The sequence below is a fragment of the Pseudophryne corroboree genome, chromosome 1, assembly GCF_028390025.1.
Source record: "Pseudophryne corroboree isolate aPseCor3 chromosome 1, aPseCor3.hap2, whole genome shotgun sequence".
In the NCBI taxonomy this organism is placed as follows: Eukaryota; Metazoa; Chordata; class Amphibia; order Anura; family Myobatrachidae; genus Pseudophryne; species Pseudophryne corroboree.
The window spans coordinates 507,071,617-507,095,699 of NC_086444.1; the positions used below are offsets into that span (position 1 = coordinate 507,071,617).

The 24,083-nt window shown below is 44.2% G+C and overlaps 1 protein-coding gene across 1 annotated transcript in view; it reads left to right on the forward strand.

Annotated features, from left to right (window-relative positions):
* Positions 1 to 9,182: 9,182 nt before the first annotated feature.
* The window catches only part of CEMIP2 (cell migration inducing hyaluronidase 2), a 132,293-nt gene continuing 117,392 nt past the window's right edge, over positions 9,183 to 24,083 (forward strand). The window contains exon 1 of the mRNA XM_063913887.1: positions 9,183 to 9,707. The gene's annotated coding sequence lies outside the window, so the exon portion shown is untranslated. The remainder of the gene's footprint in view (positions 9,708 to 24,083) is intronic.

Below are 24,083 nucleotides of genomic sequence, written 5' to 3' on the forward strand. Positions count from 1 at the left end.
GGAGGGATCCAGAATGTTATATTAACGCGCCACTAGGTGGCGATAGAGACCTTAATGAAGAATGTCTTTAATGTTATACACAATCCGGAGAAGTCTATAAATATCGGTTTAGACAGCTCACGAAAGTCATATGGTATATAAGAGGGAGTTGTGGAAGACTGAAGATGGTAATTGACATGGGCCAGCGTAATAACTGTTTGTGAAAAAGAATGTTAAGAGTCAGGCCCTAGGCTGGCAATATACAGTTAATAGTTGGGCTTTGGAGGAGGTAGACAGGAGAACAGTCTGCAGGCAATGTAGGAAGTCTTATTTATACAATGTGGGGTGAAGCTCGGGGCTACCCCTTGCAGGGTCCCTAGAGAGACAGAGGCTGGCTAGATTCGTTGTGTGAATGCGCCCCTCACTAAGGGACTTGTCTCATAGGTAAGGTGCCTCCCTTAATTACAGCTGTTGGGAAATGTGCATATGGAGGGTACCTGACTCCTTTTAGTAGATGGCGGTAGCGCCGCATCTGCGGCTGCTGTGCTTCTCCGGTGCTACTGCGGCTGTTGGGGTCCCCCTTTAGCTGTGGCGGCTGGCGGCCCCTCTCCTTGCTTATTGGCAGCGTGTCCCGGTGGGTGACGCGCTGCTGTGGCAGGCGGCTCTGCTTCCTGCTGGTTAGGGGTAGCGGCCAGTCTCCTCTCCCCGGCTCGGCGGCCTCACGGTGCACGGCTGCGGTTGGTGGCTGTACTCCCCCTGCGCGTTGAGTGCAACAGAGGCGAGGGCCCCTCACACTCTGGACAGGCAGGCTCGTCCCTCCTCTACGCCGTGAGTCTTCACCGTCTTCCTCTCCATCGCTGGACGGGGCGCTCTGCAGCGGCTGACAGGTGAGTCACAGCGGAAGGACCCCGGCTCTCTGCTTGACCTCCTGACCGCTTCCCGCAGCGGCGGCTCCTTGGTCACCCGTGGCACGGCTCTCTCCTTTCCCACACGCTGGGAGGTTCAGCCCTCTCCGGCGGCGCGGCAACTCTCCTTTTACATAGGGCCTCCCTCTTCTTTTTCCGCGCCCAATGCAGCCAATCCAAACGGGAACAGGCTTCCCGCACTCCTGGGACCTTTTCCACACGCCCTGGGTCCTAGTGCCTCACTGGTTTCTCCTCCCTGGTGCTGCGGTTGCCTAGCAACCGGGATGGGGAGATTAACCACCGCAGTCTCTTCCCTAAGGGTGCCTCACTAGGCTGCTCTGGCGTCAGTGACGGCCCAAATAATTAAATCAGGGGTACCCCAGAGGCAGGGTACCACACACGCAGATCTGGGCCCTTACTGGGTCCCTCTAAAAAGCCCAGGCCTGGGTAATTAGTAAACCCCTCCTGCCCCCCCTTATCACCACTGCAAATGTACATGCGTGCCACGGTACACTTGAGAGTGCAACACCCATCACTAGTAGTTTTACACGCCGGACATCCACCAGCACCCTTATCCTTTGACTAAAAGCAACCATTCAATGCCATGTGCACCATGTGTGGAAGAGACTGTGGGACTGTGCCCACAAATCAGTACTGTCTCCTCTGCATCAGGACAATTCGGAGGTATGCAAGTACAGCATATTGACTTTGTGTAGTTGCCAATTGTCACTAATTGCCAAGAGAAACATACATTCTTTTATATTTTAATGAACTATTATGCCATATGTCTTTGTTAAATTACAGAATAAAGACTGTAAATCTGAACACGTGACACGAATTAGGAGTTATAACTTGGACTGGGTAAGTAGAAAATATTCTTCTTGCATTTGGCAATTCCCACATAACATTAAACTCTTCTTAAACGATATAACTTTGACTATATTGGACAAATAACCTGCTCATTGACCAGTTATTAACTAATATGTACAGTATATTAAGTCTTGTTTCCAAGTACAGAATACCTCCCAACACTGGAGATGAGTGGATCAGGACAGGGAGTGTAGCCACATCATAGAGGGGGCATGTGCAAATCATGGAGGGGTCGTAGCCACATCATGTGCAGCGTTCTTGCAGCTGAAAAGGACTAGACTGCCTCTTATCTCCCTAAAGTCCCACTTATATCACCAGTGGCAAGTACATGAGCCACCCACTTACTGCTGCTCTGCTAAAGCTCTGAATGGACATCCCTCTCCAACAGGAGATCGGGACGATGCAGTCCTAACTGTAACAGCATCAGGACTGTCCTGCTAATATCATTAAGATGCATTCTTATAATTATTGATCTTTAATTCAAACTTTGCAGAGAAATTATAGATATGGACTCCCTACCGTGGCACTCCCTACCTCTGGAATTCTCTACCCCTCCCTATCAGATACTCTACTACTATAAAAAAACTTTAAATGGACTCTCAAGACCACTTCTTCATCAAACCCAGCCTTCTCTTATCCTAACCCCCTGTTCCATGCTCACTTCTACCCCATCTGTGTCACCCCTGTCTGTCTGCCCCTCCCCTTCAGAATGTAAGCACTCATGAGCAGGGCCCTCTGCCCTCATGTTCTTCTTCCTCTCTTAGACTATTTTCTACTCCATACTCCCTTCACTGGCACCTAACCTTTGGTTTCTGGTGATCATTTCAGTGCCATGTCCCCTGATGCAGCAATGTTAATATACAATGTAACATAGTAACATAGTAACATAGCATCTAAGGTTGAAAAAAGACAATTGTCCATCGAGTTCAACCTATTTGTGGTCTCCTATGCACGATTATTTTGTATAAAATTTTGATTGAAGTTGATGACTGCCGTTACGTTTTACCCCTCTTTTTTATAATAACCATAGTGCGTGACTATGCCCCGTAACCCTGGATATCCTTATCCATTAGGAATTTATCTAACCCATTCTTAAAGGTGTTGACTGTGGCCCTCATTCCGAGTTGTTCGCTCGCAAGCTGCTTTTAGCAGCTTTGCACATGCTAAGCTGCCGCCTACTGGGAGTGAATCTTAGCTTATCAAAATTGCGAACGAAAGATTAGCAAAATAGCGAATAGACACTTCTTAGCAGTTTTTGAGTAGCTCCACACTTACTCGGCATCTGCGATCAGTTCAGTGCTTGTCGTTCCTGGTTTGACGTCACAAACACACCCAGCGTTCGCCCAGACACTCCTCCGTTTCTCTAGCCACTCCCGCGTTTTTCCCAGAAACGGTAGCGTTTTTTCGCACACACCCATAATACGGCCTGTTTCCGCCCTGAAACACCCACTTCCTGTCCATCACATTACGATCACCAGAACGAAGAAAAAACCTTGTAATGCCGTGAGTAAAATACCTAACTGCATAGCAAATTTACTTGGCGCAGTCGCACTGCGGACATTGTGCATGCGCATTAGCGACTAATCGCTCCGTTGCGAGAAAAAAATAACGAGCGAACAACTCGGAATGACCCCCTGAGTCGGCCATTACAACTCCCTCAGGCAGGGAATTCCAAACACGTATCGTCCTTACCGTATTTGTCCTACATTGTCTTTTACTGTAAGTCGCTGTTTTCTTGTTTGCTCATTTGTTTATGTGCTTTGTTAGGTGCTGTGGAACACTTGTGGCGCCATATAAATAAATAAATAATAATAATAATAATAATAATAATAATAATAATAAAGGACTATTAAGAAATTGTACAGTTCTTGGTGGTCATTCCGAGTTGTTCGTTCGCTGTCGATTTTCGCAGTGCAGCGATCATGTGAAAAAATGGCAAAAATGCGCATGCGCTAAGTACTTTCACACAAAACTTTGTAGATTTACACAAGCTCGAGCAAAGTTTTTTCATCGCTCGAGTGATCGTAGTGTGATTGCCAGGAAGTGGGTGTTTCTGGGTGGAAACTGGCCATTTTCAGGGAGTGTGCTAAAAAAACGCAGGCGTGCCAGGTAAAAACGCAGGAGTGGCTGGAGAAACAGGGGAGTGGCTGGCCGAACGCAGGGCGTGTTTGTGACGTCAAACCAGGAACCAAACGGACTGAGGTGATCGCAGTCTAGGAGTAGGTCTGGAGCTACTCAGAAACTGCAGGGAATGATTTAATAGCAGTTCTGCTAATCTTTTGTTCGCTATTCTGCTAAGCTAAGATACACTCCCAGAGGGCGGCTGCCTAGCTTTTGCAATGCTGCTAAAAGCAGCTAGCGAGCGAACAACTCGGAATGAGGGCCCTTGTTTTATATATAGTTGTATGCAGTGGTTAAAGTGGGGGGGAACGAGGTGGAACTGAGTTCCACCACCTATAATGGTAGAGGGAACTAGTTCCACCATCTCCATTGCCCTGCACAGTAATTCCAACAGATAAGCCCACCCCATCATCTGCGTCAATGGATGATACAGGCGGCACTAGTGTTACTGATGAGCTGCAGCCACCTACTCCTTCCTCGGGTCCTGGTGCCTCCATGGTCCTCCTCCATGAGTTCCACCACCTCACCAGGACCACTTTAAGCCCTGGTTGTATGCAAAAGCTCGGGCACCTCTAGTCAAATCCTGTTTCACTGAATCTCTAAGTGACAATAATTGAATTCAGCTGTTTAGAGGATACAACATATAATATATATTTCTGAGCATTTACATACACAGTTATTATTTATTTACTGAATTAATTGAAATAATAAAGTGAAATAATAAAACAGTCAGCATTGGGGTAACCTGTAAGCTAGTACTTAAGTTGGGCATACTACACTATACGATTTTTTGGCTGATGCGACCAGGTAATTGTACAGTGTATGCGGGCTACCAATCCCAAAATATTGATCAGTCCAGCATGTACGTCTGATGCAATATTTTCTACGTTGAAAGTCAGCTGCATCGGGCAGTGGATGCGATACTGCGGTTGACTGATGGTCGTTTTACCTGTTCCTTCACAGGGACATGTCTCCTCCCCAGTGGAGAAACCCAGATATTGTATGGCCGTACACTGTGAGGTATCTCACTTTAAGACCAAGTTATCTGATGGGTGTCAGGTTGCCAGATAAAATGTCTGTAGGTCTGACAGGCATTTTATCTGACGGTGTATGCCCAGATTTAGGAAAGAGTAGTGGGAGAGCCGTGGTCATGCATGGGGCCTCGGTCATAACCCATCACCTGTCTTCTGCAGAATCTGCATGCAAAGGGGTGCATTGCAGCATTATCTTTCGGGAGGTCCTCTTTCCTGGCCTGGACTCCAATACTTTGTACCTGTCCCAGAACCTGTCTCTCCACTGGCAGAAGTCACAGCTTCAAATGCTGTATTTCGTTTACCCAGCTAAGAGTCTTTCTATTCAAGCTTTTGGAATTAATTTTAATTATTTTCCATTCTTCCTCCAGAACTCTTCTAGCTCAGAAATATTCTTAGGGGGCAATTCAATTGCAGGTGAACGGATTCGCCCGGCTGAATGTTCGTGTCAGCTACCATGTTTACAGTAGTAGGATCAGGGGCCCTCTTTCTGAGTGGATCGCTTGCTAGCTGTTTTTAACAGCCGTGCAAATGCATAGTCGCCGCCCACGGGGGAGTGTATTTTCGCTTTGCAAGGGTGCGAATGCCTGTGCAGCAGAGCTCTGCAAAAACATGTTGTGCAGTTTCAGAGTAGGTCTGAACTTACTCAGCCCTTGCGATCACTTCAGTCATTTTGGTGCCAGAATTGACGTCACACACCCGCCCTCCATACGCCCCGACACGCCTGCGTTTTCCCTACCATTCCCAGAAAACCGTCAGTTGACACCCATAAACGCCCTGTTTCTGTCAATCTTGTTGCGATCGGCTGTGCGTATGGATTCTTCGTTAAATCCATAGCTCAGCAACGGTCCGCATTGTGACCTGATCGCAGCACACCGAAAATCGGCAGCGTGCGATCAACTCGGAATAACCCCAGGGTGCGAATCAGCTGGGTGAAGGGTGCGAGTCGGGGCTGCCATTGCCGGCATTTAAACATGGCAACAGCAATTCGCACCCTTTGCCCCCAACTGAATTCTCCCGTTAGCTCTTCTTGGATACACAGCATGCTTGAGATCTCCCCATGGATTCTCAGTAATAATTAGAAAACAACAGTCCTGCTTGATGGGGCAGTGGGGTGTTTGTAACAACAAATTCTGGGCTGGTTGGAATTATCCTATCCTATAAGGTAATGCACAGGTCTATGAAAAAGGAGGCTAAAGCTTTGCATGATGTTTTAAAAACAAAGTTGCTTTTAAGAAAGCACTAATGTTTCAAGGCATTAGGAAGGGAAGATAAAGCTGCTTATTCTGTTATGTTTTTGCCTGTACACTGCAATAGCTTTAAAAGTATAATGCAAACTAATGAAAGTATTGATTTGCACAGGCAATGATGCGGGCAGCATTATCCTCCTGATGTTGCATGAAATGATTTATGAGACCATGTTGTGGCATCTACATACACTATGACTAATTGCCCTATTTTGAGGGCATGTGCTCCAGTGACTCACTTGCATGATCTGATCTGCTGCCTCCACATTATAAGATACATGGCAAAGCAGGCTAATTTAGCAGAAATCTTCAATACTGTATCAACAACATATACACAATTACAACCCATATAATAATGCAATATTACAAATATAATGACATTTATGTTGGGCAAAGTACTTTACCTAGACATAGAAAAATGTTGCGTAACCTGCAGAAATTGTCAGTATTGCATATCAATATTCCAGAATCCAGATAAGCAGAAATAGCAAAGACCTACGGGCCTGATTCATAGATGGCTGCAGGAGCACAGCTGCTGCGTCTTTCTATACAGCAGCTGTGCTAACATATGCTAATAACGCAGGAGGCATCTTGTTTACATAGACACCTCTTGCCGGCTTCTGTGATTCGCTACAGCATCCAAAGAAGTATTGGATTGCTGTATGTGACCATCGGCCATCTGAGGAACCCTCAGGCTACTCAGGATGGGCGTGTTTTCATGCAGCTGGGGTTTAGGAAGTTGTGTCAAGGGACATTGGCCTTGGCATGCTGCGTTTCTGAAGCTTTGGATGTGCCTGCCCCTTCCCTGCCTCCAAACAGCTGCAGAACATCAATAATGTTACGACATAGGGGCACCGCACCGTCATCGCAGCCAGAGATCTGCAAACATGCAGTACAGATCATGCTCAACTGCAGATCAGATGTACAGTATGTAAACCATCAAGTTTGTGTACAGCTCTGAATTTGGCCTTACCTCAGCTCTAGAAAAATAAAATGAAAGTCTAATATGCCGTTTTAGTTGTTTTTTTCAATTAATGTTGCTTTGCCACTTAAAATGGTGAACAGTTTTGCTCACTTTAAAAAGCCTGCAAAGTAGGGATGGGCAATGGAAACCGATGGATGGCAACCAAGAAATGTTTCAGATCCAAAGGAGATGCTTTCTCTATTCAGTGACAGGATTATAATGGTTGCCTCCGGAGGTGGGACAGTTTTCAATTAGAGGAGCAACACTAACTGCCAGTGAGTCAGTTTGGGATGACAGTAAGTGGCAGTTGGTGTGGCTCCCCTAATCGAAAATTGGACTGCGTTACAGCCCCACCTCTGGAGTCTCCACTGGTTGTCACCACTGATGGTTAAACCAGCAAATGGTTTATATATGATGGCTACATGTCATTTTTAGGCATACTGCAATGCTGCCACTATTCAAGGACCCCTTCTGATGGCCATGCCTTTTGCAAAGGGTTGTGTGAGAGAAAGTAACAGTCAGAAGCCACCATCCTACAATGTATGGGATTGTTGCTCCTGATTGGTCAGCCCCTCTTCTGCAGTCACCCAGCCCTATTTTTCTGACATGGATGAGAGACTATCAACGGACCTGCAGGAAATGCTGCTGCATGAGCAGACCGTAGTTAGTTCCGGTGGCCCTTTACAGTAAATAGAATGATATTGTGATTGTTTCTTGAAGTCATGTTATTAGGATTACCAGCTGGATGGTTTTCAGATCACTGTTCTGGTTTGTAGAATGGAAACCAGAAACAAATATTATAAATATATACATTTTTATTATTATTATCCTTTATTTGGCGCCACAAGGGCCAGTTACAGAGTACGTAAACAAATAAGCAATACAAGATAAAACTGTACTCAAGCCCCAAAGTACCCCTGTATACAGCTGATCTTGCACCTGTCAAAGGCCTCCGTGCTGTGCAGGCCCTATTTCCCCATGCAACCTGCAGTATCTTAAGGTGCATGCACACTGACTTGCATTCACTCTTGTCTCTGCACTTGAGCAGCAACTCAAGTGGAACTTGAAATGGGTATCTATCCTTTGTTGATCGTTTCATTAACATGGCCATTCTGGGCAGCGTAGTGTTAATGTTCAGTGGAGAATATCCAGTAAGAAAAACTACTGCAACCTGAGTCTATGCACCATCAAGCATTTGCCTTGTATCAGTAAGTGATCTGCACTTGTGGTCATCATAGGCATGTATGATTCATATTTTTATATTTATTTTGATCTCCAAATTTCCACAACTCAGGCAGAGTGACACAGTAGCCAGAACGCTTGTGTGATTACTGTTACACCAAATCACCTGCCGTTGTGTAATTTCAGCCTTCTTCCAGTTTCTAGACAAGATAGTGCTACAGATATGCGGAATAAGAAGTTGCAGGACTCTTGTGATCCACTTTGCCCCCGTACGACGCACCTGCACATTGCGGTACATACCCATTGGCAGTGCTGACCTGATTGCAGCGCTGCAAAAAACGCTAGTGTGCGATCAGGTCTGAATTAGGCCCTATGTCTAGTAAAAACACGGTTTGCAACATTCTGTACATATACACGTTTGCTTGGGTTTGGCGAGATAAAGGGCCTAATTCAGAGTTGATCGCAGCAGCAAATTTGTTAGCAGTTGGGCAAAACCATGTGCACTGCAGGGGGGACAGATATAACATGTGCAGAGAGAGTTAGATTTGGGTGGGGTGTCTTCAAACTGAAATCTAAATTGCAGAGTAAAAATAAAGCAGCCAGTATTTACCCTGCACAGAAACAATATAATCCACCCAAATCTAACTCTCTCTGCACATGTTAAATCGGCCACACCTGCAGTGCAGAATGGTTTTGCCCAGCTGCTAACACATTTGCTGCTTCCATCAACTCTGAATTATCCCCAAAGTGTAGAAGCAGTGCACAGTACATTATCAGAGAGGTGACTCAGAGTCTGTGTAATGTGTCTATGGCGCCAGCAGGGTGTGCACTAGAGGCAGCGCTAGTGAGTATCGGTACAGACTCCTCCCTGTGTGCTCAGGCAGATATATATGGTAAGTGCCTGCAAAAGTGCGAAGTCCTCCTAGGTCTCTGATGCGGAGTCACGGATTTGGAGCAGAATCCCCCCCAGCCAGCAGCCTCTGCATCTCTCTCCTCCTGTGCTTTCCCTCATTGCCTCACTTCCTTTTGCCGGGACAGATACTGTGTAGTATCAGACACAGCCGCGATCACAGCGGGGTAGAGGAGCATGCACAGAAATCACAGCCACAGACACACAGCATAAACTCCGCTAATAAGACAAAGAGGAATAAACAGAGGCTGCCAGCAGCAGCAGCAGCAGCACCTCCTTTGTTGTGCCTGAACCAAGCTCCGGGCTGGGGTGGAGAATAGAGAGGGGACGTCATTTCTGGGAGGAAAACTTCTTACACCTATTAAGCAACCGGTGCCCTGTGCAGCAGCAGCAGAGAGAGAGAGAGGGAGAGCCGTGGCCTCTGTGTGCCTGTGCCATGGGCAGGAGATCAGCAGCGCCCAGCTCTCTGCACGTGTAGCCGGCTACCCCCCACACCCGGTAAGTACCATCCCATCTACACTGTACGCTGTGTGGGGTCTGTAGTGAGGGCAGTCCACTGTTAGGAGCAGGAATACACATTCTACCTCTTTATAAAGGTTCTAAAGTAATCATTAACAGCAGCACTGCCTCCTCTGTCTGCTGTCAACATTTCCTTCTGATTCAGTGCACCCTGGCTGCATTGTGTGTAGGTAGAGGTATGGGAGTATGTAGTGTGTATACAGTGGCTGCTGCTGGGCTATGATGTCTGTGGCAGAGGTAGCAGCTGGTAGTCGGCTCATTGTGCTCCTCTGTTCTTAAACATTTGCTGTCTGTCATGTTCACTATGTGAGCCTGGTATGGCAGTGACTGGTCCTGTCACTCATTCATTACATGCTCCATGCCTGCCTTCATGGCCTGTGTATTTATTGCTTTTCATTTATTATATGCACCTTGTCACAAGCTTTCATATATAGCCAACAATTTCTCGTTATTGGTTCATATATGCTTTATCTTTATGGTGCCAGTATATTATGATGTGTTTGGATATGTCCTCTCTATTCACACATCTATAATTGACCTATAGATCTCCCCAATGAATCTCATAAGCAGTAGGCTATGTTATGTATAATATACCACACATAGAATATATCACCTCCTGTTTGCAATTTTTGGCAGTACAGGCTCTGGTTAACTTACCACAAATATTACAGCGATGGCACTCTGCAACAGAATGCTTTCTCCAAAATTATTTGCAGATGTGTTTGTCCATGATTAATACAAAAATTGGACAAATACTAAAAGCAAATACCTCTAAAAGAAATAGTATTACTTGCAGTTCTCTCTACAAACTTTCATGGCTTTCTTTTTTACAAGTAGGTGTTTAAAAATTGGTTTTGAAATTAAGGGGGATCTTTATGAAAGCTTGCAGAGAGATAAATTACCAATCGCATTTATCAAATACAGCCTGTAAAATGACAGAAGCTGGTTGGTTGGTACTTTATCTCCACTTTATCTCTCCCCACGCTTTGATAAATATCCTCCTAAAACATGAGGGTCGGTTTTTCTCATACTGACCAATCCATCAATAACATTTAAGTCTTCTCTCATCCATGAAGATGCAGTCTGATCCATCATATTCACTTTATACACTTCCTAAATGACACATTTGTAACCTTGGTGACTGATGAGTGCAATGCCCTCTTATGGTTTTGATGCTGTATCATCAAAGTTTACAACTTTTTAAGAATTTCTATTGGTAGTCATTCAGATTATTGTGAAGTTAGATTATTTAGGTCAGCAGATTTGTTTTTATTACTCTCTTATCCGGGTGGCTTGGTGGTGCAACCACTAGCATTTTTTTCTAGACTTATTTTGGTTAGGAAATTGGTTTAAGCAGAAGAGACTTGTTGAAAAGAATACTGAATACTTTAATTGTTCTTATTCTACAGTTGGGTGTGGATGCTGTGCCACCCTTCCCTGGAGTATATTTCTCTTTGACCTGCAGTGTAGAAACTGGCACTGCGGTTTTCTTAGCATATGGTACATGCCTGCATTGTACACCTATCTACTCTCAGGGTCTCATGAACAGTTGGACAGCGTGCTCAAAATCTGCCACCCTTCCAAAAACAGTTACTTAGCTTGCAGAGCCTGTAGCAAGATGCATCCAGCTCAGGGATTGCATACATGTCTGCTTTACTTTTGGAGAGAACGTTGGTGTGTGCGCCTGGCGTAATTCTTACACCATATAGTCTGTGTATGCCTGGACAGTGTTATTAGTAATCATACATTTGAATTCACCATGGGAAAAAGCCTATTAAAAGTATCACAATTAAATGATTAATTTAAGTTCAAATAAATACAAACAAACAGTTACTTCTAATATTGAAGAACCAATGGGAATCGGTTTTCTTGCTGCGGAATGATTGCAAAGTTCAGTGTAATAATGCTAATAGAGTAATAAGTGTAATAGCATCAGTAACACTCAGCCAGTCAGAAATGGTAGCTGATGGTCATCTTCATCGTTCTTCACCTGAGTTGAGCACCTGCAAGCAGTCTGTCTCCTGACAGGCACACATGTATTTATTTATTTTTTTCGTTTTTTTTTCTTCTTGTTGTCAGCCTGGGACATATTTGGCGTGAATATATTCTTTCTGTACTTCTGGTCTTTGCTTACCCAACCCCTCCAAACCCCATTCCACCTCTCTAAGTGCAAGAAGTATTATATGCAAATATCGTCCCAGTTGTCTAACATGCAAAAACATAATGAACAAATAATTAGAATGGTTTTATAATGAAATTCCAAATGCGTATTCATTTTAGTGCTTATGCACATAACAAAACAGGCAATTTTCTGAGGTAAAAATACAAATTGCTTTTATGCGCAATTGTACATGAGCACCAGTATGCATTGCCTTACGTTCACAGGGATATGAACGCAAGTTCAGTTTTACCATATGTGGAAACTCTGAATGACCAGGCTTGCTGCATTTGTGTTCAGTGCAGAGTTTGACGCTGACAACTTGTTACATTATTTTTGACAATTAAACTGCTCCTGAATACAATGTAAATGTGGTCTATATTCCTCAGTGCTTAAAAAAGGAATTCCCATTTTATACCCATATATAGGGCTATATGTGCTAAGCCGTGGAGAGACATAAACTATGAACTAATCGGCTCCTAACTGCCATGTTACAGTCTGTGTTTGAAAAATTCCAGTTAGGAGCTGGTTAGTTAGTACTTTGCCTGTCTTCCTTTTTATCTCTCCTGGGGGGAGATGTACTAAGCAGTGAAAAGAGTGGAGAAGTTGCCCATGGCAACCAATCAGCATTGAAATAACATAATTTGCATACTATAAAATTATACAGAGCAGTTGATTGGTTGCCATAGGCAACATTCTCCACTGGCTCACTTCTACACTCATTTCACTGTTTAGTACATTTCCCCCACGGAATCCAGTACATATGCCCCATAATCTTGTATTTTATTTCTATTAATGATACAGTGGGGCTGATTATGAATCACAAATTGCTGCAACTGCGTTAATCTTTTTGCTGTAGTCGTGATTGCCACCTTTATGGTAATGCTAGTATAAGCCCTTTCCTGGTGTACAAGCATGCATCTGAATGTTCAAGGATTGGGATGCCCACTTTGATAAGCTGCATTCACCACTATCAGAGGAGAATCGGGTCTCTAGGTTGACCACACTTCGGTCGACAGTCATTAGGGTGACCACTATTGGTCGACATGCATTAGGTTGACAGGGTTTCTTGGTCGACATGAGTTTTTTAAAAAAAAATTTTTTTTAAACTTTTTCCATACTTTACGATCCACGTGGACTACAGTTGGGACCGGTAACCTGTGCCCAGCGCATCGGTAGCAGAGCGAGGCACCTTGCCCGAAGCATGGCGAGCGGACACTGTACACTAATTGGGGTTCCCGGTCACTCTACGAAGAAAACGACACTACAAAAACGTAAAAAACCTCATGTCGACCTAATGCTTGTGTCGACTTAGTTACTGTCGACCTAAGTGTGGTCGACCTTATGAACCACAGCTCATCAGAGGCCCCATGCTGTGTGCAGAACGCAGTCAAGTATGCTCACCAGTGTATGCGATTAAGCACCTGTGATACACTCGCGACAATTCCATAACACACCAATCAGGCAAATATCTTTGTGCATCTGTTTAGCCACCGCCCTGGAACAATAAGTGTGACAATGTACGCAGACACCACGGGACACATTCGCGGTGTGACTTTATAGGGAATTAAATGCATGCACAGTTTGTTAACCTTGGCATTGCGTGCTATCTAGTCCCATTGTATGTACCGCCATCTTCACTAAAGCTATTGGAACATTTCTTTAAGTTGAAACCTACCAGGTATGTGAGACTTAAATGTATATTTTATATACAGTATAATGCAGTGTTAAAGATAATGTGAAATACATTTGTGCTTTGGAAAATAACATGATCTCAGAAAAGGAATCCTTTCCATTTCCCTTAATAATTCAATGTTTTAGTTTAGGGAGTGAAGTAGTGATTTGGGAATTACTGAGGCACTCGCTATAAGTAACAGGCATCATGCATAAAAGCATCAAAACATCCATTAACATATACCTTACTCAGCAGAGTCTGCACAATTCCCTGTAGTTGTGAATTATGCTTTCCACAAATGCATTGTTCCACTGTACAAGTCTACACTATTATTTTAATGGATTTAATAAGATATACACATAGTATGAGAGCGTATCTTAAAGGGAAAGTAGATAAAAATAAGGGGATGGCATATGCTAAAATAGTACCAAGGGGCTTTACCTAATATAAAAGTCACTGTATCAGGCTATAATATGCATCCTTGCTTACCATTAAACATAAAAGGTACTCGGCTGCTTGAGTGTTTTTTTTGTTGTTGTTTTGTTCGTTTTTTTTAGGACCCCACCGCGCTAATGTGAATATTCAGCCCACCTCACTCTCTACCTATGTAAGTGCACTGGCACCTGTGTATAAACTGCACTGTTTATCTTTTTCATAGTGCCAATTGCCACCACGATGCCTTAATCGGGTAGTGTAGAGAATGTATTGCCACTGCATAGCCAGCAGTAGAAGAGGTGCCACACCTGCACATTATTTCATTCTAAGGCTGGCTTTAGAAATGTTTGCTGGGGGTTTTATAGACCACAGACACAACATACAAATGATTTGCACATGGTGTTTGAATGCGATTACTCCCAAATGTGAACCTCAACAACAGCCCCCTCTTCCCAATTTCCTTGCCTTTGTGGCCTATTGGTGGGGGCAAGGAGTGCAGATGGGGGCATTTTACATTTATGCGGAATCTTTAATTCTTAATTTATAGCTTAGCACCATTTGCTTTTTGGGGAGAAAAATCAAGTCTTAAGAGTACATTTACTAAGTAGTGATAAGAGCGGAGAAATGAGCCAGAAGAGAAGTTGCTCATGGTAACCAATCAGCACTGAAGTAACATCTATAATTTGCATACTATAAAATTTATACAGAGCTGCTCATTGGTTGATGGGGCAGCTTCTCCACTTGCTCACTTCTCCGCTCTTATCACTGCTTAGTTAGTAAATGAGGCCCAATTCAGCTTCAGTTGCAGTTTTGCTGAAATAGCAATACTACAACTGCTTATGATCACATGCTGGGGGCTGTCCAGTATACCAATTACTGTCTAAAGCGATGCAATCGCACTTCAATTGTGGTTGTATCACAGAAACGTTAAATAGAGGTGGATCCCTCCCTTTCATACACAGCATGAATTTACATTGCAGCAGCTGCATGTGACATCACACAGCCGCCCCTAAAATGGTCTGGACCACTGAATCAGGGCCATAGAGCGGTTCTGTAAAGGTAAAGAAATCTGGTTCACCATCTTCTAGTCTCAGTCGGGTAGCTACCACTCAACTTAAAATAAAAGTTGGTTTGTTAATTGAATTTAGTGGTCATGGAATTCTACCATATGCATCTCACACAGGACCTAGAATTCCTCAGTAGTAGGTAGAGATTGCTTTTATAGGGGGACATTTTGTAATGGAGTGCATTTGATAAAAGAACTTTAATGAGTAGCATAGACTTTCTTGGTACCTCTTTCCATATTTGGGTTCTGGTCAAAATGTCATCTGGGTCTGAATAACATAGACTTAGGGTTGACAAGAAAAATGCTGACATATTACAAATGTTGGCATGTTCATAATGTCGCCATTACAGTGTGTGTAGAGTTAGGTTTTGGTTAAAATGTGCAAAAAAAAACCCTGCATGGTGACACTGGTGTCGGCATGTTAAATGTTGACATTTGTAAATGTCAAGCTATTGCTTGTCGACTTAATTTTCATGTTAACATTCGGAACCTGTCAACATTCTGAAGTTGCTACCACACTGTAGTTAGTAGGCCTACTATTAGGCCATTTGTTGTCATGGGGTATTTCTTATAATTGACCTGACTACTATTGGGGTGGTCTTCAGGTTGCCGACTGTCGGGATCCCGGCGCACAGTATACCGGCACCGGAATCACGACAGCCAGCATTCCGACAGCCCGGCCGCCGGCATACCATACCACACCCTACTATTGTGGGGGATCCAATTGTCTGTAGCACTGCATACCAAAATAGTACTGTGTTTTTCCTAAGGTTTTAGTTATTTGTGTATCTCCTTAAAGTGATTGACACATTTCTTTTAATTACAAAAAGCCAGTATGCTTTGATGTCATTTCTGTTTTAAAGCTTTGCTCCGTGAGAGGTGTATAATATAATGCTTAATACCTTGTGCTGTATTTGCAGGCTAGGGTGCATATTTTACTTTAAGCCTGCGTAACTGCTTTGAGCAATTTCCTGTGGAAATGAGGGTAGTGAAGTGTAAAGTGATAGCTGTAAAACTCATTTTTTTAGTAGCAAGTGTATCTTGGCAGCGAATAGTGAAATAATACTGAAGTCACATCTGATACTCCGCTGCAAATCTAACTTACTACTAGGAGACAGTTACACTGCACACATGGAATTATTGGCTCAGGTTAGTACGGAGTATATGAAAGTATGCATCATTTATTGTACAGTTTCTTTTCTGCTGTTATTTTATTTGTCCTTCTATCTAATAACTTTTATTTCTACGTTTGTAATCCAGTTTGTGGCATCTACATCTCTAATAACATTTGTTGCCGAGTAAAGTAACATATTCACATCTTTTATGTTTTGAACATACAAGTCGTCTGTAGGTTCCTAATTTTTAAATGTAATTGTTTCATTTATACAGATGTTAAAATGTAGACTTAACCAGAGGATAGAAGGAGTCAAATGGGCAATTCAGTATCTGGTGAATAGTTCACTTGGCTGAATCTGTGTGGTACCTTTTTAAACTTTACCATAGCAGGGCCTTGGACAAAAGTGTAAGTTATCTCATAGGATAGCGAGCACTTATGTGTGAATCAGGCAAGCGAAGGGTGGGAGACTGGGTGTGGTTGCCGGCGAGTGAATGCCACGGCAATTCGCATCCTTCACCAACAATTGAATTCCCTCCATAGACCCTGTTTCTGAGGTTGGAGTAAAGCAAAACCGAGCACTTTATACCCCTTTTCCACCTAAAACCCAGGTCCGGCCCAGCTAACTGAACACTGGTTTCATGTCATGTTACAGTGGCTTGATACCTTGCATCGCAGGCTGGATCCGGTTAGCGCTGCCGGCGCTTGGAGATGACAAACTTCAATTGCTGGTGAGCTAGCCTCTCCATAGGGTATTAACGGGACCCAGGTCACTGCACTGTGACCCAGGTCCTTCCTGGGTCTGACCCTGGTAGCTAAACGGATCAGATTCCCGGGTAACTGGACCAGGTTTCTTTTTCAGGGACCTTTTTCACTGAGCCGCATCCCGGGTAGATGTGGCAATAGCACGGGTTATTTCAACAGTGAAAAGGGGTATAACTGTTCACTTTGGCGTAACCATGCTGCACTACAGGTGGGGCAGATGTACAATGTGCAGAGTTATTTAGATTTCAGTGGAGTGTGTCCAAACTCAGGCTAAATTGCAGAGCAAAAATAAAGCTGTGCAGTATTTGTAGGCTACATGCAAGAGTAGCCAGTATTTACCATGCATGCAAATTCTAAATGAATTTACACCCCTTGCATTGCAACGTGGTTTGTCCAGGTGCACAGTTACTTGCTCTTTCTCGCTTTACTCCCACCTCAAGAATCGGGCCCAAAGCAAATGTAATAGACTGCAGTTTGCATGTGTCCGGACAGGTGCTAGATTTAAAATGGCAATACGTTTTAAGTCAAAATCAGGTTGGTTTTGCCTTAACCGTAATTGCCACTTAAAATCTAGCTTTATCTCGCTGAAATCCAGCTAGTGCTTACAGGGCCTAATTCAGACCTGATCACTAGGGCGTGTTTTTTTGCATCCCTGCGATCAGATCAGGTAGTGCGATTGCATGTGCAGGAGAGCTGCACAAACAGAAGTCTGTGCAGTCTCTGCACAGCCAAGGACTTACTCTTCCAGTGCGATGATCGGGGCTGGAGCTGACGTCGGAAGCCCTCCCTTCAAACGCCTGGTCCCTCCTGCGTTTCTCTGGACACTCCTTAGAACTGTCAGTTACCACCCACAAACTGCCTCTTCCTGGCAGTCACTTTGCGATCGCTTTTCTTCCACCATCCCGTCGCTGCCCGGCGATCCCCGTCGCTGCGGACCGACATGCCTGCGCATTGCGGTGTATATGCATGTGCAGTTCAGACCTGATCGCAGGCTGTACGAAAAGGCAGCCTAGCGATCAGGTCTGAATTAGGCCCACAGACGCACGAGTTAAGAACATGAATTGTGTATCATTGTTATATGTGATTATTTTTAATTATTGTACATGTAATAATTAGTAATGACTTGTTTTGATATTCTTCACTGTTGTGCTTCCCTGTTCATCATATTATATTTATAATCACTTCTGCATCAAACGTATATGGGGGCTGATTCAGAGGTGGATACAGTAGTTACAGCTGCTGCGTCTTTGTATGCAGTGGATGTGCTAAAATATCTAAAAACGGCAGTAGGAGTCTGTAGTAGAAAGACATCCAGTACAGTGCCGTTTTTTGTGAACCGCTGCTGTGTCTGGAGATGCAGCATCGGATCATATGTTTGACCTTTGGATTTAAGCTCGGTACACACTATACAATTATTGGACCGATTTTCCCAATAATTGGAAGAACGACCTAGGTTATTGTATAGTGTGTACGAACGATCGTGTCGGCGTTTTGCCGATTAATTCGGGAAAATCTTGCGCGCACACACGAACAACCAATTTTTCCAGTCTATTGTCCCAAACCAAAAATATGTGCCACAGTCTTCGGATATTGAGCAGTGTGTGTGCATTCTCAATAATCTGCACATATTTCCTATGTTTTCCCCTCACTACATCATTCTATTTGTGAGCAGACATATGCAAATACAGTGTGATGTGGCTGAAAATTGGTAGCCTTAAAAAACAAACAAACATCTTTTAGTGTGTAACTCAGATATTGGTGCCTACAATTTCCCAAAAAATCGTCCGATTGTCGGGCCGACCCCAAAAAATCTGACAGTGTGTACCTAGCTTTAGTCACTCAGAATGAGCGGGATAATGACAATTCTGTGGCCAGAGAAAGTTCATCCAAGGATGAAGCCACTGGCTTTGGCATGCCTGAATTCCAGCCCCCTTCCCAGCCAACCCCCTTTTGTTTTTGTTTTTTGTTTCTTTTTGGATGCTTTCAAGTGACATCACAGAGAAGCTTCTGCATGTGCACAGATCTAAAAACATTGGTGATCGCTGAATTAGGCCCATAGTTCACTATACGGTGAGATGAGCTTTGCAACTCCTTAATAATCATGCATCTAATGCTTTGGTGCATAAAGGACAAATGTTAGGGTTTTGATTGACCTACATTAGGTCAATGGTTACAATAGGTTGACATGCTTAAAAGGACAACCGGTTCAAATGGTCGACATATTTTTTGTTTTCAGCTTTTTCTTACTTCACATCCACGTGGACTACAATTGGGAATTATAACATGTGCCTACGGGGGTACACTTTTCCACTAGTTTGGCATTTACATGGTTTAACATATAAAATGACACCCAAAATGAAAAAAACAAACAAAAAACATATGGGGTTGACTTAGTGACTGTAGACTTAATACTGGTGGACCTAATGATCCACACCCAACCTGTGTATGCAGTTCCTTACGGAGATGTTCATATGCAAATTACGTTTTTGGCTCTCTTGTCGCCAGTGACTTGTGGTGTCCAACAGGCTTCTATACCATCTCTGCTTTTTGCAGTATACATGCTACCACTGGGTGAAATAATCAGATGTCATGGCCTGATTTACCACTGCTATGCATATGTTACACAGCTGTACGTGTCCTTTGCTCAAGGTACTGATAACCCAATGACAACCCTAAATGGCTGCCTAGCTGAGCTACAGGATTGGATGAGTGCCAGTTGTCTGAGACTGAACTCTGATAAAACAGAAGTCCTGATGATGGGTCACAGGACAAGACTGCAGTATAGTCAACTGACAGGATTTACACTTCAGCGTTCAGAACTACAAAACACTGATCAAGTGCGGAATCTTGGTGTTATCTGGATAGTGGCTTGACACTTAAACATCGGGTATCTGCCACAGCCACAAGCAAATCCTTATTTTTTTTTTATCTGAGGAACGTAGCCAGAATTAAGCACATAATTCCCTCAGAAGATCTGCCTAAAGTCATACATGCATTTGTATCCTCACGCCTAGACTACTGCAATGCCCTCTACCTTGGTAACCCAGCAAAAGAATTGAACCACTTACAGCTGGTACAAAATGCAGCTGCCAGTCTATTAACCGACACTCCCCATTCCAGCCACATAACACCCATTCTTTATTCCGTTCACTGGTTACCTGTAAAATGGCAAATCGTTTTTAAGATGGGCTTACTCACTTTCAACCAGGGCCCAAGTTGCTTGAAGCACCTTTCGATTCCGTACTGTCCCACTTGATTACTGCGATCTGTTGATGAAGGACTACTAACAAACATTACCTAGAATCTCCCAGAATTCATCTAGGGATTGAGCGTTCAACATTGTGGCTCTGACTCTACGGACCTTTCTTCCCCGCACAGTTCGAGAAGCCGCCACTCTAGAATCCTTCAAAAATAGATTAAAGACTTGCCTATTTACTCAAGCATTCTACTGTTAAGCGTGCTTTGAATTTTGAGCTATAAAGACAAATTTAAAGCACTTTGAGTCCTGTTAGGAAAAAAGTGCTATAAAAATATTATTCGTTTTCATGAGCTTAAACAGTACATATGAACAATAACATGGGTTTTAGACACATTCATTAAGTGATGTATTTAATGTCTTTTCCAAGTGAAGAAATCTACAGTTTCCTGTTATGCGCAACTTGAATCTTTTGGTTTCTCGCTTGTGCAACTGAGGCATCTATTTTAAATAATGGCTTATACAAGTGCATCACTAGAAATGATAAATCCTTCATCAACTCTGAATTCCTCACTGGTATAGGCGAGTAGTGGCTTGAGCCTGTTGGGTAAGTTCTCTCGTTAACCATGTAAAGTTGACAGTTTTCATAAGCAATGTCTCCTCATGTTGTGTGTGTGTGTGTGTGTGAGATGTGTTGAAACCATCACTTCTGGTTGCAATCAGAGTGGGAACCCCACTGTGCACTAACATTTCTCCGTGAGACTTTGATCTCCTCTCAGGCACTCAACAGGTTATTACGTTGAAAGATTAGATGTAAAAACGACTGCTGCCCTGACTCGACCACATTGAGCCCAGTGTAATAATTATATGGAAATACAAGCATAATCTAAATGATGGTGAAATATTAGTTGTTGCTTGGAAGGCTAGTATTGGTGTATGTTACAACCACATTGTACATTCCTGTCTTGTGGTTCTACTTTCCTTATGCTAACTCTTTCCATGACTCTTCTGTGATGCTAATTTCTGTAATGTACGTTAATATAATTATGGCCCTTATTCAGCAGTGATTGCATTTGCAAAGCTGTATCCAGGCAGCTCTGCAAATGCTTTCACTAAAAAAATGCAACCGCAATGGGAGGTTTTAAACACCTCCCTGCTGCATTTGCGATCCCAGCGCTGCAACCGGCGTCACTGCCGATGTTACGATGTTCCCCGCAAACAGCCAGCTTAGTAAGCCTCAGCTTGCGCAGGCTGGCCGTCACAGGGGGCCTTTCAAGGCCAAGAAATCTGCGTCTTTGAATGCAGACCTTGGCCTCTCCACTTCTAGAAATTGGAGGCAACACGCCCCCGCTTCTGGCATCACTGGCCGTCCCTGCCTCGCCCCCCAAACACAGGCAGAGGCTTATGGAGGGCTGCCTGTGATCACGCTGGAACCATTCTGTACATGCGCAGAACCGGGCCTGCGCAGTTTTCCAATCTGGAAACTGCGCAGGTTATCGCTCGACCGATTACTATGGAATGAGGGCCTATGTCTGCAGGAGTGTGACCGATAATAAACGGATAACTACACCCCGAAATTAGAGTTTTCACATATGACCTGTGAAGACTTGGCATTTCATGGTAGTTCTGTTTTAAAAAAAAAAAAAACCCCAAAAAACTATAACCTCCCCAATGCACTACAGATACCTGAAACTCCTACCACATATTCATCGCTGTGCATTGATGGATCGTTATACAGGTCAGAAAGCTGATTCTTCAGGTGTTTGAAATATACCTCTTACAGCCCAAGCCTCCAACCTCTGATATTGCCGGGGGAACTCTGTTGCTTGCTTGGCGTGAAATGGTCAACTCAGGTTGTGTGCCCTGGGATTTCAACACCAGTTGTGAACTAGAGTCGAATCCAGGAGTGACCCGGGTAGTCTTCAGTGTGAATGCATGACCTGGGTCACACTAAAAGTATGCAAAGAGCCGGATCAACGGCGTTTTGTAGATTATTCTGAATGTCAAATTAATATCACACCCTGTGAGGGAGATGTATCAAGCCTTCTAAAGAAGGAGAAGTTGTTCATAGATGTTGCTTTGGGGATGTTCTCCACTCTTTAGAAGGCTAGTTACATCCCTCCCCACCCCCATATCTGTTGTATCTATTGGCCATAATGTATAATAGTGTTTGTGTATTACTGTGCAGCTCTATACCAATGAAGCATCACTCTATTAGACATACAGGGGCTGATTCTGAGGTCAGAGCAAAGCAAAAAAAGCAAGTAAGCTTGTATTTGGATCAAACCATGTTGCAATGCAAGGGGGTGCAAATATTTATTTGTTTTTTAGCATGCAGGGTAAATATAATCTCCTTTTCCAGGTAGCCCACAAATGCTGGGCAGCTTTATTTTTGCACTGCAATTTAAATCTAAGTTTGGACTCGCCCCTCTCAAATAAAACACTCTGCACGTTTTAGATCTGCCCAACCTGCAGTGTAACTTTATTTCTTTATCGTCCTAGTGGATGCTGGGGTTCCTGAAAGGACCATGGGGAATAGCGGCTCCGCAGGAGACAGGGCACAAAAAGTAAAGCTTTCCGATCAGGTGGTGTGCACTGGCTCCTCCCCCTATGACCCTCCTCCAAGCCTCAGTTAGATTTTTGTGCCCGGCCGAGAAGGGTGCAATCTAGGTGGCTCTCCTAAAGAGCTGCTTAGAGAAAGTTTAGCTTAGGTTTTTTATTTTACAGTGAGTCCTGCTGGCAACAGGATCACTGCAACGAGGGACTTAGGGGAGAAGAAGTGAACTCACCTGCGTGCAGGATGGATTGGCTTCTTGGCTACTGGACATCAGCTCCAGAGGGACGATCACAGGTACAGCCTGGATGGTCACCGGAGCCTCGCCGCCGGCCCCCTTGCAGATGCTGAAACATGAAGAGGTCCAGAATCGGCGGCAGAAGACTCCTCAGTCTTCTAAAGGTAGCGCACAGCACTGCAGCTGTGCGCCATTTTCCTCTCAGCACACTTCACACGGCAGTCACTGAGGGTGCAGGGCGCTGGGAGGGGAGCGCCCTGGGAGGCAAATGAAAACCTATTTGGCTAAAAAATACCTCACATATAGCCTCCGGGGGCTATATGGAGATATTTAACCCCTGCCAGAATACACTAAAGAGCGGGAGACGAGCCCGCTGGAAAAGGGGCGGGGCCTATCTCCTCAGCACACAGCGCCATTTTCCTTACACAGCTCCGCTGGTCAGGACGGCTCCCAGGTCTCTCCCCTGCACTGCACTACAGAAACAGGGTAAAACAAGAGAGGGGGGGCAAAATAGTGGCAAAAATTATATTATAAAAGCAGCTATACAGGGAGCACTTATTATAAGGCTATCCCTGTCATATATAGCGCTTTTGGTGTGTGCTGGCAAACTCTCCCTCTGTCTCCCCAAAGGGCTAGTGGGGTCCTGTCTTCGTTAAGAGCATTCCCTGTGTGTCTGCTGTGTGTCGGTACGTGTGTGTCGACATGTATGAGGACGATATTGGTGTGGAGGCGGAGCAATTGCCAAATATGGGGATGTCACCTCCTAGGGGGTCGACACCAGAATGGATGCCTTTATTTATGGAATTACGGGATAGTGTCAACACGCTAAAGCAGTCGTTTGACGACATGAGACGGCCGGACAATCAGTTAGTGCCTGTCCAGGCGCCTCAAACACCGTCAGGGGCTGTAAAACGCCCTTTGCCTCAGTCGGTCGACACAGACCCAGACACAGGCACTGATTCCAGTGGCGACGGTGACGAATCAACCGTATTTTCCAGTAGGGCCACACGTTATATGATTTTGGCAATGAAGGAGGCGTTACATTTAGCTGATACTACAGGTACCACTAAACAGGGTATTATGTGGGGTGTGAAAAAACTACCTATAGTTTTTCCTGAATCAGAAGAACTAAATGATGTATGTGATGAAGCGTG